We start from the raw sequence: 14,992 nt of genomic DNA, 5'->3' as shown, positions 1-14,992 counted from the left end.
CCCTGATGGAGCAGGAGAAAAGTGGGGTGCAGAATTCAAAGTCTAGTAAAAAGACCAGACTTAAAGGTCTAACTGAGACTGGGGGTACCCTGGATGACATGGCCCCTGGACTCTCTGTTAGCCCAGAACTGAAACCATTCCCGAAGCCAACTCTTCAGACATGGATTAGACTGGACTATAAGACATAAAATGATACTCATGAAGAGGTGCTTCTTAGCTCAAGTAGATACATGAGACTAAATGGGCAGCTCCTGTGTGGAGGCAAGATGAGAAGGCAGAAAGGGACTGGATGAATGGACACGGGAAATCTGAGGTGGAAAGGAGGAGTGTGCTGTCACAGGATAGGGAGAGCAACTAGGGTCACATAACAATGTGTGTATAAATTTTTGTATGAGAAACTAACTTGAATTGTAAACTTTCACTTAAAGCACAATTAAAAAAAAATAAAAAAGCAAGGCATAGACAGGGAGAATATATTTGAAACATACATATTTAAATATTGTGTCCAGAATATACAAAGAGCCCCTATGAAGGAATAAGAAAAAGACAAACAACCTGATAAGAAATGGGCAAAAGAGGTGAACATGATTTTACAAAACCAGATATTCAAAAGACCAATAAGCACATTCAAAAAGGTGCTCAACATCATTCTCTGTCTCCTAAGGTACCATGATCTTTCCTATAAGTGCTGTTTAACCAGAACCAGTTACCTTCCAGTCGATTCTGACTAATGGTGACCCCATGTGTGTCAGAGTAGAACTGTGCTCCATAGGGTTTTCAATGGCTGTTTTTTTGGCAGTAGATCATCAGAACTTTCTTCCAAGGCTCCTCTGGGTGGACTTGAACCTCCAAACTTTAGGTTAGCAGCCTGGCACATTAACTGTTTGCATCACCCAGGGACTCCATGCGTGCACTTTCCAAAAAAAAAACTCCATTGCCATCGAGTCAATTCAGACTCATAGTGATCCTACATCTTTCTCCTGTGGAGCGGCTGGTGGGTTCGAATAGCCAATCTTTCAGTCAGCAATGGAGCACTTAACACTGTATCACAAGGGCTCCTTTCATGCTCTTCACTCCCCATGAAACAATTTGTTCTACCCCCATGCCCACATTCTATCTCTCATACCAGATTGTTCCTCCTGTTAGATGTCCCATGGCATTCTGCAGTTCCTCATAGCCTTCATCACATTTGTAATTATTTGCTTGATACATGTCCTCCACAAGGAATGAAAGCAAGGACCATGTCTCTAGCATCCAGCACAGTACTTGACTCATAGTTAAATACGTAATAAATGTTTTTTGATGAACGAGAGTAAAAAGACCAGCATATAGACTGAAAAGTAATCAAGCCACTATTAAACAGCAGATAAGCTAGGAAAATAAAATAAACTGATTTAATTTTAAGAAAGCGAGGATAAGAAATTTGATGCAACTATATTTTTAAAAGGATGAAGTTACTTCAGCCTTATAAATAAAAACACACAAAAACTACCAATTTACCTAAGGAAATTTGTCAATAGAAACATTATGCAAAATAAGCACCCTATTTCCTGCCCCCAGCAGAAGTGCTTGTTATTATTATTGTCTGTCTAGCAATTGTAATAGTGCTTTATGTTTATGGCTAACAATAAGTTAAGGTGAGTAACTCCCAAGAGGAAGTTATGAGCCAGTTAGAAGTCTTATACTTGGGAAAATCAGCCTGAAAACATGAACGCCTCTTTTCCCATTTACATTAACAGAAGCCAGAGCCAGACACCTTTTCCAATAATAGTGGCGTTTATTTTGGATACTTCAAATTATACTTGATTTGAAGAGAAGAAAGATTTGTTTGTTGTTCATAGTTACAGATTGCGTTTTCCAAAAATGGCTGCCAAAATATCTCCCACTCCCCATGCTCTTCTACGATGTTACCTTGCCACTGCCCCATCAGGAGGTGGAGTCCATCTCCCCTCCCTTTGAATATGGGTAGGCTATGACTTCCTCAAACAGTAGAGAATTGCAGACATGATGCTATATAGCTTTCAAGGCTAGGTCACACAGGGCCATATGGTTCTCTTGGAAAGCTTTCTCTAGGGATGCTTCCCCTCAGAACCCAGTTGCCTTGCTGTGAAAGCCAAGCCACACAGAGAGGCCATGTGTAGGTGCTCCAGTTAACAGTCCCAGCTGAGCCCAGTCTTTGTGTCATCTCAGTACAAGCATCAGGCACAGAGTGAAGGTGCCTCCAGATGGTTCCAGCCCTAGCCATTTGAGTCACCTCTAGCCATCTGAGTCTTCCTAGACATTGTAGAGTGGTCCCTGGGTGGCGCAAATGGTTTGCGCTTAGCTGGTTGGCGGTTCAAACCCACCCAGTGGCACTGCAGAAGAAAAGACCTGATGATTTTTTCTATAAAGATTACAGCCAAGAAAACTCTATGAAGCAGTTCTACTGTGTAACACATGGGGTTATCGTAAGTCCATTCACCGTGAGTCAGAATCAACTCAATGTCACAAAGCAACAACACACGACAGACATTGTAGAGTAGATACAAGCCATCTCTGCTGAACCCTGTTGAATTGCTGACATGAAATCCTTAAGTAAAATAAAATGATTATTGTTTATGCCTTAAGTTTGGGGTGGTTTGTTATGCAGCAACAGTAACAGATACATTGCTGTTGTTAAACAAGTATATATCGGCATTATTTGGGATAAGAAGCGCCTTTAAGACAGATATTGAAAAGATACTGTGACAGATATACCTCTGATTCAGTGATTCTTAAACTTTTTTGAGTAACAACCTAAGAATCCAATGAAAGTCTTAACCCTCTTCTCAGAAAAATGCACTTTAACAGAAGTTTTAAAATAATTTCAAGAAACATACAGACCTAAAGCCACCCTTGGTCTTCTGGGGAGAGAATCAAGGTCCAAGCGACAGTTTGGCTGTTTTTAACAGAGTGACCAGTTTTTCTGATTAAGACTCACTAATAACAAATTAAGCACTTAGACTATGGGCTAATATTTTACTCAACCATTAATTAAAATATTTTCTTACTATATTTACAATAGAAGTTCAATTTTTTTTCAGGATAAAAGGACATGTTATTAGCATACACAACTCTGACTACACAAATGACTGATTATTTTAACTGAATTAATAAATTTTCTTAAACTTAGGATTTCTAGAAATGGGGAAAAATTTTTAATTTATAGAATCATTCATGGCAACTAATTTCAAATGGTCTTAGATTATTGGATGCAATAAGAAGCAGTTTTGTGATTTTTTATAGAATGGCCTATCAGTCTCATTAGTTACCAGGAATCAGAAACACTAGCCCTGCAACTTATGGGGCACATCTGAATCTGTTTTGTTACTTAACATGGACTTTCTTATGCACAGAAAGCGTGTGGTGAATAGTATTCTGGATTTCTTGGGTCTGAAAATGGTTGCTCAGAGAAATCTTTTGAAGTTTGTATTTTTTATATGCATTAAACACTTTTATTTTCAGGACTTAACGTTGTGCTTATGTCCCCTTTATCTTTGAAATTTTGGTTTGTTTACATTCTTCTTTGGAAATGTTACAACAAAGCTTATAGAGAATGATTCTCTGTCATGGCGAACAGCAGTCTCTATAACTGACTGGAGTCTTGTGCTGCCCCAGTACATAAAATGAAGTGTCCCATCAATAATGATTAAAACTAAATTGTTACATAAACATGACACACAATGGACTGAATTTTGGTAACTAATTTATTTCCCCAAGTGGTTGCTGTTTTCATAAGTTAGGGATAGAAGAGGGGAATGAAGTTATAAATGAGATACAAAAACTCATCATTAACTTATAATAAAAATAATGTATCCATAGACTATATACATATGTGTACGTGTGTATGTGCATATTCTAACTGGTATACTGACAATTCAAAAGGTTCCTCACTTTCATTCCAAATATTCTTGATAACTCTATTGGTTATACTTTATTCAAAATAAAATTTTTTATTTTACTAGATATCAGCATAATTTGATGGATACCCTATATACTTCATAAGTTGACCCACTTCCTAGTTTTTCACAACTCACTAAACTTTAGTTCAATTTTCAGTCTTCCAGGTTTTTTTTGACACTTTATTGAGACATAATTGAAACACAAAAAAACTGGGTATATTTAAAGTGTAATTTGATAAGTTGGGACATACAAACACACTGCTCCAAAAAGATTCTTTGTGTCCCTTTGTAATCCCCACCTCTTGACATTCCTCAGCCTACACGTCCTCATGCAATCACTGAAATGCTTTCTGATATTATAGATTAGCTTGCATTTTCTAGAATTTTGTATGAATGGGATAATACAGTATGTACTTTTTGTCTGTTGTTTTACATTCAGCATAATTATTTTGAGATTCATCTATGTTGTTGCAAGTATCAATAGTTCATTCCTTTTTATTGTTGATTTGTAGTCCATTATGTCTGTGTGTATTTTTCACAATTTGTTTATCCATTTACCTGTCGATGGACATTCAGGTTGTTTGCGGTTTTGGGTTATTACAAATAAAGCTTCTATGGCTATCTGTGTATAAGTCTTTGTATGGACGTATACAGTGAAACCTATCAGAGCTGGAACTTGACAGGACTGCCTTGTTTTTCTGGGTCTCACAAGTTTTCTGCCTTTGACAGGGTGCAGTCTAAACTACTTTTCTATTGCTTGTTTTAGTGGAAAATATTTGCGTTTTTCTTCTCTGACATGTTTCTGTCTTACATAGCTTCCAGCTTTCGTAGGTTTTACTGTATTTCCTTTCCTCTTAGATAAATACCTAGGAGTGAAATGGCTGGGTCATATGGGATGTATATGTTTAACTTTAAAAAAGTTGCCAAACTATTTCCCAAATATCTCTTCATTCTCTTAAGAGAGTGTTTTGAAGAGCAGAACATTCTAATTTTGATGAAACCTAATTTACCAATTTTTTTCTTATATGGATCGAGCTTTTGGAGTCATATCTACAAAACATTTGTCTAACTCAAGATTTTCTACTATGTTTTCTTCTAGAAGTTTTATAGTCTTAGGTTTTGCATTAAGTTCTGTGATCGATCTTGAGTTAATTTTTGCATGTGATGCAGGTATGGATTAAAGTTATTTGTTTTGGCATATAAATATCCAAACATTCTAGTACCATTTGTTGAAAAGACTATCCTTTATCCACTGAATTGTGTTTGCTCCTTTATCAAGAATCAATCATCTATATTGCGTGGGTACATTTCTCAGTTTATTCACAGGTATTGACCCATTTGTTTATCTTTTGACCAATACCAGAGCCCTGGTGGAGCAGTGACTGAGCACTTGGCTGCTAAGCGTAATGTTGGCGGTTGAACTCACCAGTCGTTCTGCAGGAGAAAGATGTGGCAGTCTGCTTCCATAAAGATTTCAGCCTTGGAAATCCTATGAGGCAGCTCTACTCTGTCCTATAGGGTCGCTATGAGTTGGAATCTACTTGATGGCAATGGGTTTGCTTTTTGGTGGTTTTACACTAATACCACACTCTCTTGATTATTGTAACTTTATATTAAATCTTGAAATAGATAGTTTAAGTCCTCTAATTTTGCTCTTCTTTTTCAAAATTAGTTTTGGCTCTTCCAGGTCTTTTGCAATTTCATATGAATCTCAGAATCAGCTTGTCAATTTCTACAAAAGAAAAAAAGGCCTGCTGGAATTTTGACTAGAATTCTCTGAATTGACATATCAATTTGGGAAAATTAACATCTTAACAATAATGACTTTTCTGATCCCTGAACAAGGTATATCTCTTTGTTTAAGTCTTCCTTAATTTCTCTCAGCAGTGTTTTTGCAGCTTTCAGGGTACAGGTTTTATGTACTATGTATCTTTTGTCAGATTTATACTAAGTATTTCATGTTTTTGGAAGTTATTGTAAAACCGAAACCAAAACCATTGCTGTCAAGGCAATTCTGACTCACAGTGACCCTATAAGACAGAGCAGAACTGCCCCTCAGGGTTTCCAAGGCTGAAATCTTTATGGAAGCAGATTACCACATCTTTCTCTCACAGAGCGGCTGATGGGTTCAAATCGCTGACCTTTTGGTTAGCAGCGAGTGCTTAACCACCATGCCACTAGGGGTCCTTGGAAGTTGCTGTAAAAGGTGCCTTTTTTCTATTTTCAATTTTTCATTGCTAATATGGAGAAAAACAATTGAATTTTGTATGCTTATTTTGTATACTGCAAACTTGCTAAACTGTAATAGTTTTAACAGCTTTTTTGTAGATTCTATATGATTTTCCATACAAAAAAATGTTGCTTGTGAATAAAGGCAGTTCTACTTCTTTCTTTTTAATCTATATACCTTTTATTTCTTTTACTTACCGTAATCTCCAGTGAAATAGTGAGTAGAAATGGTGAGAGCAGACATACCTCGACTTGTTGCTGACGTTAAGGAAAAAACATTTAATCTTTCAGCATTGAGTCTGATGTTACCTGTGTTCTTTTCACAGGACCCTTTATCAGATTTGGGGAGCTCCTTTCTTTTCCTATTTAGCTGAGAGTTTTTATCAGGAATAGATGCTGAATTTTGTTTAATGCTTTTTCTGCATCTATTGAGAGGATTATATGGTTTTTCACTTTTCAATCTGTTAATATGATGAATTACACTGACAGGTTTTTAAACGTTTAGCTAACTTAGCATTCTGGGGAAAAACCCCACTTGGAATCCGTTAAAAAAAATTCAAACTGTTAAAATTTTGTTAAGAATTTTTAAGTCTATGTATATGAAAAATAATCATCTACAATTTTCTTCCTGTAACATCTTGGTCTTGTTTTGTATCTGAGTAAAAGCTGACCTCATAGAATGAGTTAAGAAGCATTTTCTCTCTTTAAATTTTCAGGCAGAGTTTTCATAAAATTGTTACCTTCCTGTAAGGGGTAAAATTCACTAATTAAGCTATCTAGGCTTAGAGTTTTCTTAGTGAAAATATTTTAAACTAAAAATTTATTTAATAGCAATATGGTTAATAAAGTTATCTGTTTCTTCTTGAGTGAGCTTTTTAGTGTGTCTTTAATTATTTTTCATTTCATCTAAGTTGTCAAATTTATTGGCATAAAGTTGTTTATAATATTCTGTTACTAACTTTCTAATATATAGAGAGCAGAGGTTAGCAATAGGGCATTTTTGCCCCCTAGGGGACATTTGGCAATGTCTGAAGATATTTTTGGTTATCACAACTTGGAGACTGTTACTGGCATCTAGTGGATAGAGACCAAGGATGCAATTAAACATTCTACAGTATACAAGACAGGCCCACAGCAAGAAATTATCCAGCCCAAAATGTCAATAGTGCCAACACTGGAAATCTCTGCTGTATAATTTATAGTGATGTTTTCTGTCTCATTCCCAATTGATAATATCATATTCTCTCTTTTTATTTTGATCAGTCTAGCTAGAGGTTTATCAGTTTTATTGATTTTTCCAAACATCCAGCTTTTGGTTCCATTTTCTCTATTATTTTTTTCTGTTTTCTATTTCACTGATTTTTTTCTTTGACCCTCACTATTTCTTTTCTCTGCTTCTTTTGGTTTAATTTTGCACTTCTTCTTCTAGTTTCTTAAAGTTTCTCCAATATCTTCTTTTTCTGATTTTGGTGTTCAGTGCTGTCTTAGGCTGGGTTCTCTAGAGAAGCAAAACAAATGAAGTGTGTGTATATCTCTATCTCTATATCTATAGAGAGAAAGAGAGAGAGAGAGGGATATTTATATCAAGGAAATGGCTCACATGGTTGTACAGACTAGAAAATCCCAAGTCAGTGGGTCAGGTGTCAGGCTGGAGGCTTCTCCTGACTCACATAGCTGCAGGGACTGATGAATCCAAGATCAACAGGTAAGATGGCAGGCTGCTGACTGAAGTCCCAAGGACTGGAGTTCAGATGATGACGAGCCAGATGCAGGATCTAGAGCAGAGCAAAAGCCTGTGAGGTTTGCCAGAAAGTCCATATATATTGGATGCAGGCCATATCCCCAAGGAAACTTTCTTTCAACTGATTGGCTGCCCATAGCAGATCTCATCATGGAGGAGATTATATTATATCAGATCTCATCATGGAAGTGATTGCATCATACATAACTGCTAAGCTACGTCATAACTGCCAAACCACTGAGAAACATGGCCCAGGCAAGTTGACATACAACCTTAACCATCACAGTCCACCCCTTGTCAACATGGCACCTGTACACATCCTTAAACCGTAAGTCATACTTACGCCTAACACGATACAACTAACACTGGTACAACCGAAAATGCACTAGTCCTGTTTACATCTTCTATTTTATAAGTGAAGAAAACAAAAATATTTGATGCACACCTACGAGGAAGAAATACTCCTAACAATTACAGCCTTCATTTCTGCAACTGGTCACATGGTTGTAGCTGGTATTTAGAACTACCTTCTTCCACCACCCATTCTGTATTCCCTTTACCTTCAAGAAGCACCTCAGCTGGTTGTGGCTCTTTGCTTGATGGTGTGACCCAAACCTTCATTCCTAAAGGGTCTGGGCCATTAGTAGTCATGTCGGAATTGGGTATTGGCTTTAATCACAGGGCATGGTAGTACTAAGAGACGCCCTAAGGGATCTCCTGAATTTCAGATATACTTTTCTTTACCTCCATGATGTAATATGAATCTGATTTCCTCCTGGTAATCAGCATCAATCACATCAGCCAGTATGGTAACTCCCTGCCTTGCCTGTTTTTCCAGACGAATAAGGAGCCCAAAGTGGCTGAGTGGCATTCCTCCATTTGGAACTAAGATCTCTAGGCCTGCAGAGAATAGCAGCATGTATACAGGAGGCAAAAATTTTGTGAATGAGTCACTAGGGGTAATAATGAGTGGTAACACTCCCATTTACACCCTTTGATTACTAGACCCATGAATCCTGGCTATGGGAGAAACAGCACCATATACTGGATGCTAGTTGAGAGCATATACAGCCTCCTGGAGAACATTGTGCCAACCCTGCAAAGTATTGCCACCTGGCTGGCACTGTAATTGTGTCTTTAGAAGGCCATTCCTTTGTTCTATCAAGACACCTGCTTCAGGATGATGGGGAACATGATAAAACCAGTGAATTCCATGAGCATGGGCCCGTTACCACACTTCATTTGCTATGAAGTGAGTCCCTTGATCTGAGGAGATGCTGTGTGGGATACCATGTTGGTGCATAAGGCATTCTGTAAGTCCACAGATGGTAGTTTTGGCAGAAGCATTGTGTGCAGGGAAGGCAAATCTATATCCAGAATAAATGTCTGTTCTAGTAAGAACAAAACGCTGCCCTTTCCATGAAGTGTGCAGTCTAATGTAATAAACCTGTCATCAGGTTGCTGGCTGATCACCTCCAGAAATGGTGCCATATCAGAAACTCAGTATGGATCTCTGCTGCTGGCAGATCAGGCACTCAGCAGTGGCTATAGCTAAGTCGGCCTTGGTGAGTGGAAGTCCATGTTGCTGAGCCCATACATAACCTCCATCCCTGCCACCATGGCCAGTTTGTTCATGAGCACATTGGACAATGACAGGAGTAGCTGGGGAAAGAGGATGACTGGTTTCCACAGAATGTGTCATCCTATCCACTTGATTGTTAAAATCCTCGTCTGCTGAGGTCACCTTTTGGTGATCATTCACATGAGACACTAATATTTTCACTTCTTTGGCCCATTCAGAGGAGTTGACCCACATACATCTTCCCCACACCTCCTTGTCTCCAATTTTCCAACCATGTTCCCTCCAAGTCCCTAACCATTCAGACAAACCATTGGCCACAGTCCATGAATCAGTATACAATCACATGTCCGGCCATTTCTCCTTCCTAGTAAAGCGAAAAACCAGGTGCTCTGCTTGAAGTTCTGCACATTAGGAGGATTTCCCTTCACTATTGTCCTTCAGGGAGGTTGCAGAAAGGGATTGTAATGCTAATGCTGATCACTTTTGAGTGGTGCCTGCATATCACACAGAACCACCTGTAAACCAGGCACAAATTTTCTCTTCCTTGGTCAACTGATCATAAGGAACTCCCCATGAGGCCATAGGTGCTGACTGGGAAATGGAAGGTAATGTGACAGAAGTGGAGACCATGGGCATCTGGGCCACTTCCTCATGCAACTTACTTCTGCCTTCATGTCCTGCTTGGGCCTAATCTTGTAGATACCACTTCCATTTAATGATGGAGTGCTGCTGTTCACGTCAAACTTTATGACTCTGTAGGTCAGACAATACCCAGTTCGTGATGGACAGCTCAGGTTGCATGGTGACTTGGCGGCCCATAGTTAAGTGTTCAGTTTCTCCTAAGACCCAATAACAAGCAAAAAGCTGTTTCTCAAAAGGAGAGTAGTTATCTGTGGAGGATGGCAGAGCTTTACTCCAAAATCCTAAGGGTCTGTGCTGTGATTCACCAATAGGGGCCTGCCAAAGACTCCAAACAGCATCTCTATCTGCCACTGACACTTCAAGGGCCATTGGATTAGCCGGATCATAAGGCCCAAGGGGCAGAGCAGTTTGTTGGCAACCTGAACCTGTTGCAGAGCCTTCTCTTGTTCTAGGCCCCACTCAAAACTAGAAGCTTTTCGAGTCACTTGATAAATAGGCCAGAGCAGCACACCCGAATGAGGAATATGTTATTTCCAAAATCTGAAGAGGTCCACCAGGCATTGTGCATCCTTTTTAATTTTGGGAAGGGCCAGATGCAATAACTTATCCTTCACTTCAGAAGGGATATCTCAACATGCCCCACACCACTGGATCCCTAGAAATTTCACTGAGGTGGAAGGTGCCTGAATTTTTGTCAGATTAATTTCCCACCGTCTAGCACACAAATGTTTTATTGATAAGTCCAGAGTCATTGACCCTTCTTCCTTACTAGGTCCAATCAGCATAATGTCATCAATGTAATGGACCAGTGTGACGTCTTGTGGAAGTAAAAGGTGATCAAGGTCCCTGTGGACTAAATTATGACATAGGGCTGGAGAGTTGTTATAGCTCTGAGGTAGGACAGTGAAGGTGTATTGCTGGCCATGCCAGCTGAAGGCAAAATGCTTCTGGTGATCCTTCAAAACAGGTATGTAGAAAAAGGCATTAGACAGATCAATAACTGAATACCAGGTACTAGGAGATATATTAATTTGCTCAAGCAATGATACAACATCTGCAACAGCAGCTGCAATTGGAGTCACCACCTGGTTAAGTTTTCAATAATCCACTGTCCTTCAAGATCACTCTCTTTTTAGCATAGGCCCAATAGGTGAGTTGAATGGGGATGTGGTGGGAATCAACACCCCTGCATCCTTCACGTCCTTGATAGTGGCAGTAATCTCTGCAATCCATCCAGGAAAGCAGTATTGCTTTTGTTGTATGATTTTCTTAGGTAGGGGCAGTTCTAATGGCTTCCACTTAGCCATTCCTACCATAATTACCCTTACTCCAATTATCAGGGATCCAATGTGGGGGTTCTGCCAGTTGCTGAGTCTATTTCAATTATGCATTATGGAACTGGGAAAATCACTACAAGATGCATTTGGGGACCCACTAGACCTACTATGAGACAGAAATGAGCTAACACTCCATTAATAACCTGACCTCCATATGCCTCCACTCTGACTGGCAGACCACAGTGACATTTTGGGTTTCCTGGAGTTAGTGTCAGTTCAGAGCCAGTAACTAGTAATCCCTGAAAAGTCTGATTATTTCCTTTTCCCCAATGAAGAGTCACTCTCATAAAAGGCTGTAAATCCCTGTCTTAGGCTGGGTTATCTAGAGAAGTAAAACCAGTAGAGTGTATAAATATATATACAGAGAAATTTATATCAGGAAATGGCTCATGAGGTTGCAGAGGTTGAAACATCCCAGTGCGTGGATCAGGATAGAGGCTTCCTCCGATTCGTGTAGCTGCAGGGGCTGGCGAACCCAAGACTGACAGGTCAGACGGCAGGGATTTGCTCACAGATCAATGAATCCCAAGATCGGCAGGCAAGACTGCAGGTAAGCTGCTAGCTCAAGTCCCAAGAATCAGAGGTCAGATGAACAGGAGCCAGCCGCAGGATCCCGAGTAAGCAAAAGCCCATGAGCCTTGCCAGAATGTCCACTTACATTTGATGCAGGCCACACACCCAAGGAAACTCACTTTCAACTGATTGGCTAATCAGTGATTTGGCAGTTATGATGTAGTTTAACAGTTATGTAATGTGTAATCACCTACATGATAAGATCTGATATAATGTAATCTCTCCAGGATGAGATCTGCTATGAGCAGCCAATCAGTTGAAAGGGAGTTTCCTTGAGGGTATGGCCTGCATGCAACATATATATAGACTTTCTAGCAAAGCTCGCACGCTTTTGGTCTGGTTTGGATCCTGCAATTGGCTCGTCATCATTGCAACTCGGATTCTTGGGACTTAAGCCAGCAGCCTGCCATCTTACCTACTGATCTTGTGTTCATCAGCCCCTGCAGCTACATGATTTAGGAGACGCCTCCAGCCTGATGCCTGACCCCCAGACTCGGTACTTTACAGCCTCTACAAGCGTATGAGCCATTTTCTTGATATAAATCTCCTTCTGTCTCTCTCCCTCTCTCTCTCTCTCTATATATATATATATATACATATACATATCAAACAAGAAACCAAACTCATTGTTGCCATGTTGATTCTAACTCATAGCGACCCTGTAGGACAGAGTATAACTGCTCCACAGGGTTTCTAAGCAGAGACTTGTGAATTTGAACTGCCAACATTTTGATTAGCAGCTGTAATTCTTAACCACTAGATATGTATATATATATACGTGCTTCACTGGTTTTGCTTCTCTAGAGAAACCAGCCTAAGACATTTAGTACTGACAGTGGTTCTAGAAAAACAAAATTGTAAGGATGAATTTTCTAAATTGTTTCTCATGTCCTGTTAGTCTTAAAGATGTTGTTGACTCTGCTTCCAGTAGTAAAGAGGGCACTGCTAAACCATGGAGTGAGGTGGTGTGAGATGACTATAGGTGATTGCACTTTTGATACTTTTCTACAATTTTGTCAGAATGGGAAGCATAAGGAAGCTGGTTGGTTGGTCCTACTTCGGCTAGACAAAGTGGTGAAAGAAAGAGATGAGATCAAGGCTTCAGAGTCAAAGCACAAGTGCCACATAAACAACCTTAAATTTGTCACTTGTGTGCTGAAAGAAAGACTTATTTCTTGTAATAACAGAGCTGATACTGTCAAAAACCAAACCCAGAGTCTTATATTCAGAGTGGCTGAATTACAATTCCAATTGAATTCCCAACCTCCAGTGGGGTCTGAGTTTAAAGTGAGGGCATTGATTGGGAAGAAACGGGGTCCTAAAACTTGGGATGAGCACATATAGGCAGATAATCAGGAAGCTGGGGACACTGAGTCCCTAAATTCCATCGAATCACTCCTGGCAACAAAACCATTAGACCTTCCACCCCATCTGATGAGATTAACCCAGTTGTGTTTGAAGAGCCTTTGTCTGAGTCATCGCCTGGGTCATTGCTTGAGGCATATGACTACAAGACATTGCTGAATGTTCTCAAAACACATCCTCACCATCCATTTTTGCTTCTATACATATAACTAGACTTAAATCCCAGTGAGCCCCAAAAGGTAAAGTACAAAGTGTGACCCAGGAAGAGGTATGCTACACTCCAAAAGAACTGCTTGACTTTGGGAATATGTATGGGAATGGCTATTAAGGGTGTGGGAAAATGGTGCAAGGAACATAAAGTTGGATCAGTCTAAGTTTATTGGTATGGACCCACTAAGCACGGATTCTTCATTCAATGTTTCAGTTTGAGAGGTTAGGAAAGGATCTAATAGTTTATTTGGTTGGGCCACTGAAGCATGAATTGTGTGGTAGCCTACACTAAATCAAGTTGAAATACCAGACCTGTCCTGGTATACTGTAGAGGAAGGTATCCAAAGTTTCTTAGAGAAATTTGCATGCTAGAGTGGATTTGTCAGGTTAGACCTACAGACCCATACATGGAGTGCCCAGAGGACACATCTATTACCACAAATGTGAGGAACAAATTTGTGAAGGGAGCCCCAGCATCCTTGAAAACTGCTGTGATTGCTATTTTATGTGAGTCAGATTTGACAGAGGGAACTGCCCTAACTGAATTAAGACACCTAACTACAGTGGGGTGGATTGGACCCTGTAGTGGTAGGGGCACTCAATTGACAAAGACAAGGTGGGCATGGTTACAGTAATGGACAGCAGAGTCAAAGCAGTAATCAAAATAGTCTGATGCATATGAACTTATGGTGTTGGCTACTTAGTCATGGTGTCCCTAGGACTGAAATAGATGAGAAATCTACTGAATATTTACTTGATCTGTACAAGTGGAAGAATTCTAGGTCAACTGAACAGCAGTCTAACTCGAATCACCAGAAGAGAGAGTCATGGTCCCTCAATAAATTCCCAGGCTTAAGCAAGTTTACAGATCCACAACTCCTTGAATGAAGGGGAGGCCAAGTCCCCTTGAGGAAGAACCCCACTACAATGCCAAAAATTTATACTGTTAATCTTTCTCTCAGCCTTCCCCAAAGGGATTGTGATGGTTAAGGTTGTGTGTCAACTTGGCTGGGCCATGATTCTCAGTGGTTTGGCAGTTATGATGTAGTTTGGCAGTGGTATGATGTTGTGATCACTCCATGATGAGATGTGATGTAACGTGATCACCTCCATGATAGGATCTGCTGTGAGTAGCCAATCAGTGGAAAGGAAGTTTCCTTGGGGTTGTGGCCTGCATCAAACATAAGTGGACTTTCTGGCAAGGCTTGTGGACTTTTGCTCACTCTGGATGCTGCAGCTGGCTCCTGTTCATCTGACCCTCTGGTTCTTGGGACTTTAGCTAGCAGCTTACCTGTGGTTTTGCCAGTTGATCTTGGAATTCGTCGATCTTCACAGCCTGTAAACAAGAGCCCTGCTTCCCGACCTGCCAATCTTGGGTTGACTAGTCTCTGTG

The sequence above is a fragment of the Trichechus manatus genome, unplaced genomic scaffold (genome assembly GCF_000243295.1).
Source record: "Trichechus manatus latirostris isolate Lorelei unplaced genomic scaffold, TriManLat1.0 scaffold00154, whole genome shotgun sequence".
Taxonomy (NCBI): Eukaryota; Metazoa; Chordata; class Mammalia; order Sirenia; family Trichechidae; genus Trichechus; species Trichechus manatus.
Note: the sequence above shows the minus strand (reverse complement) of the source record.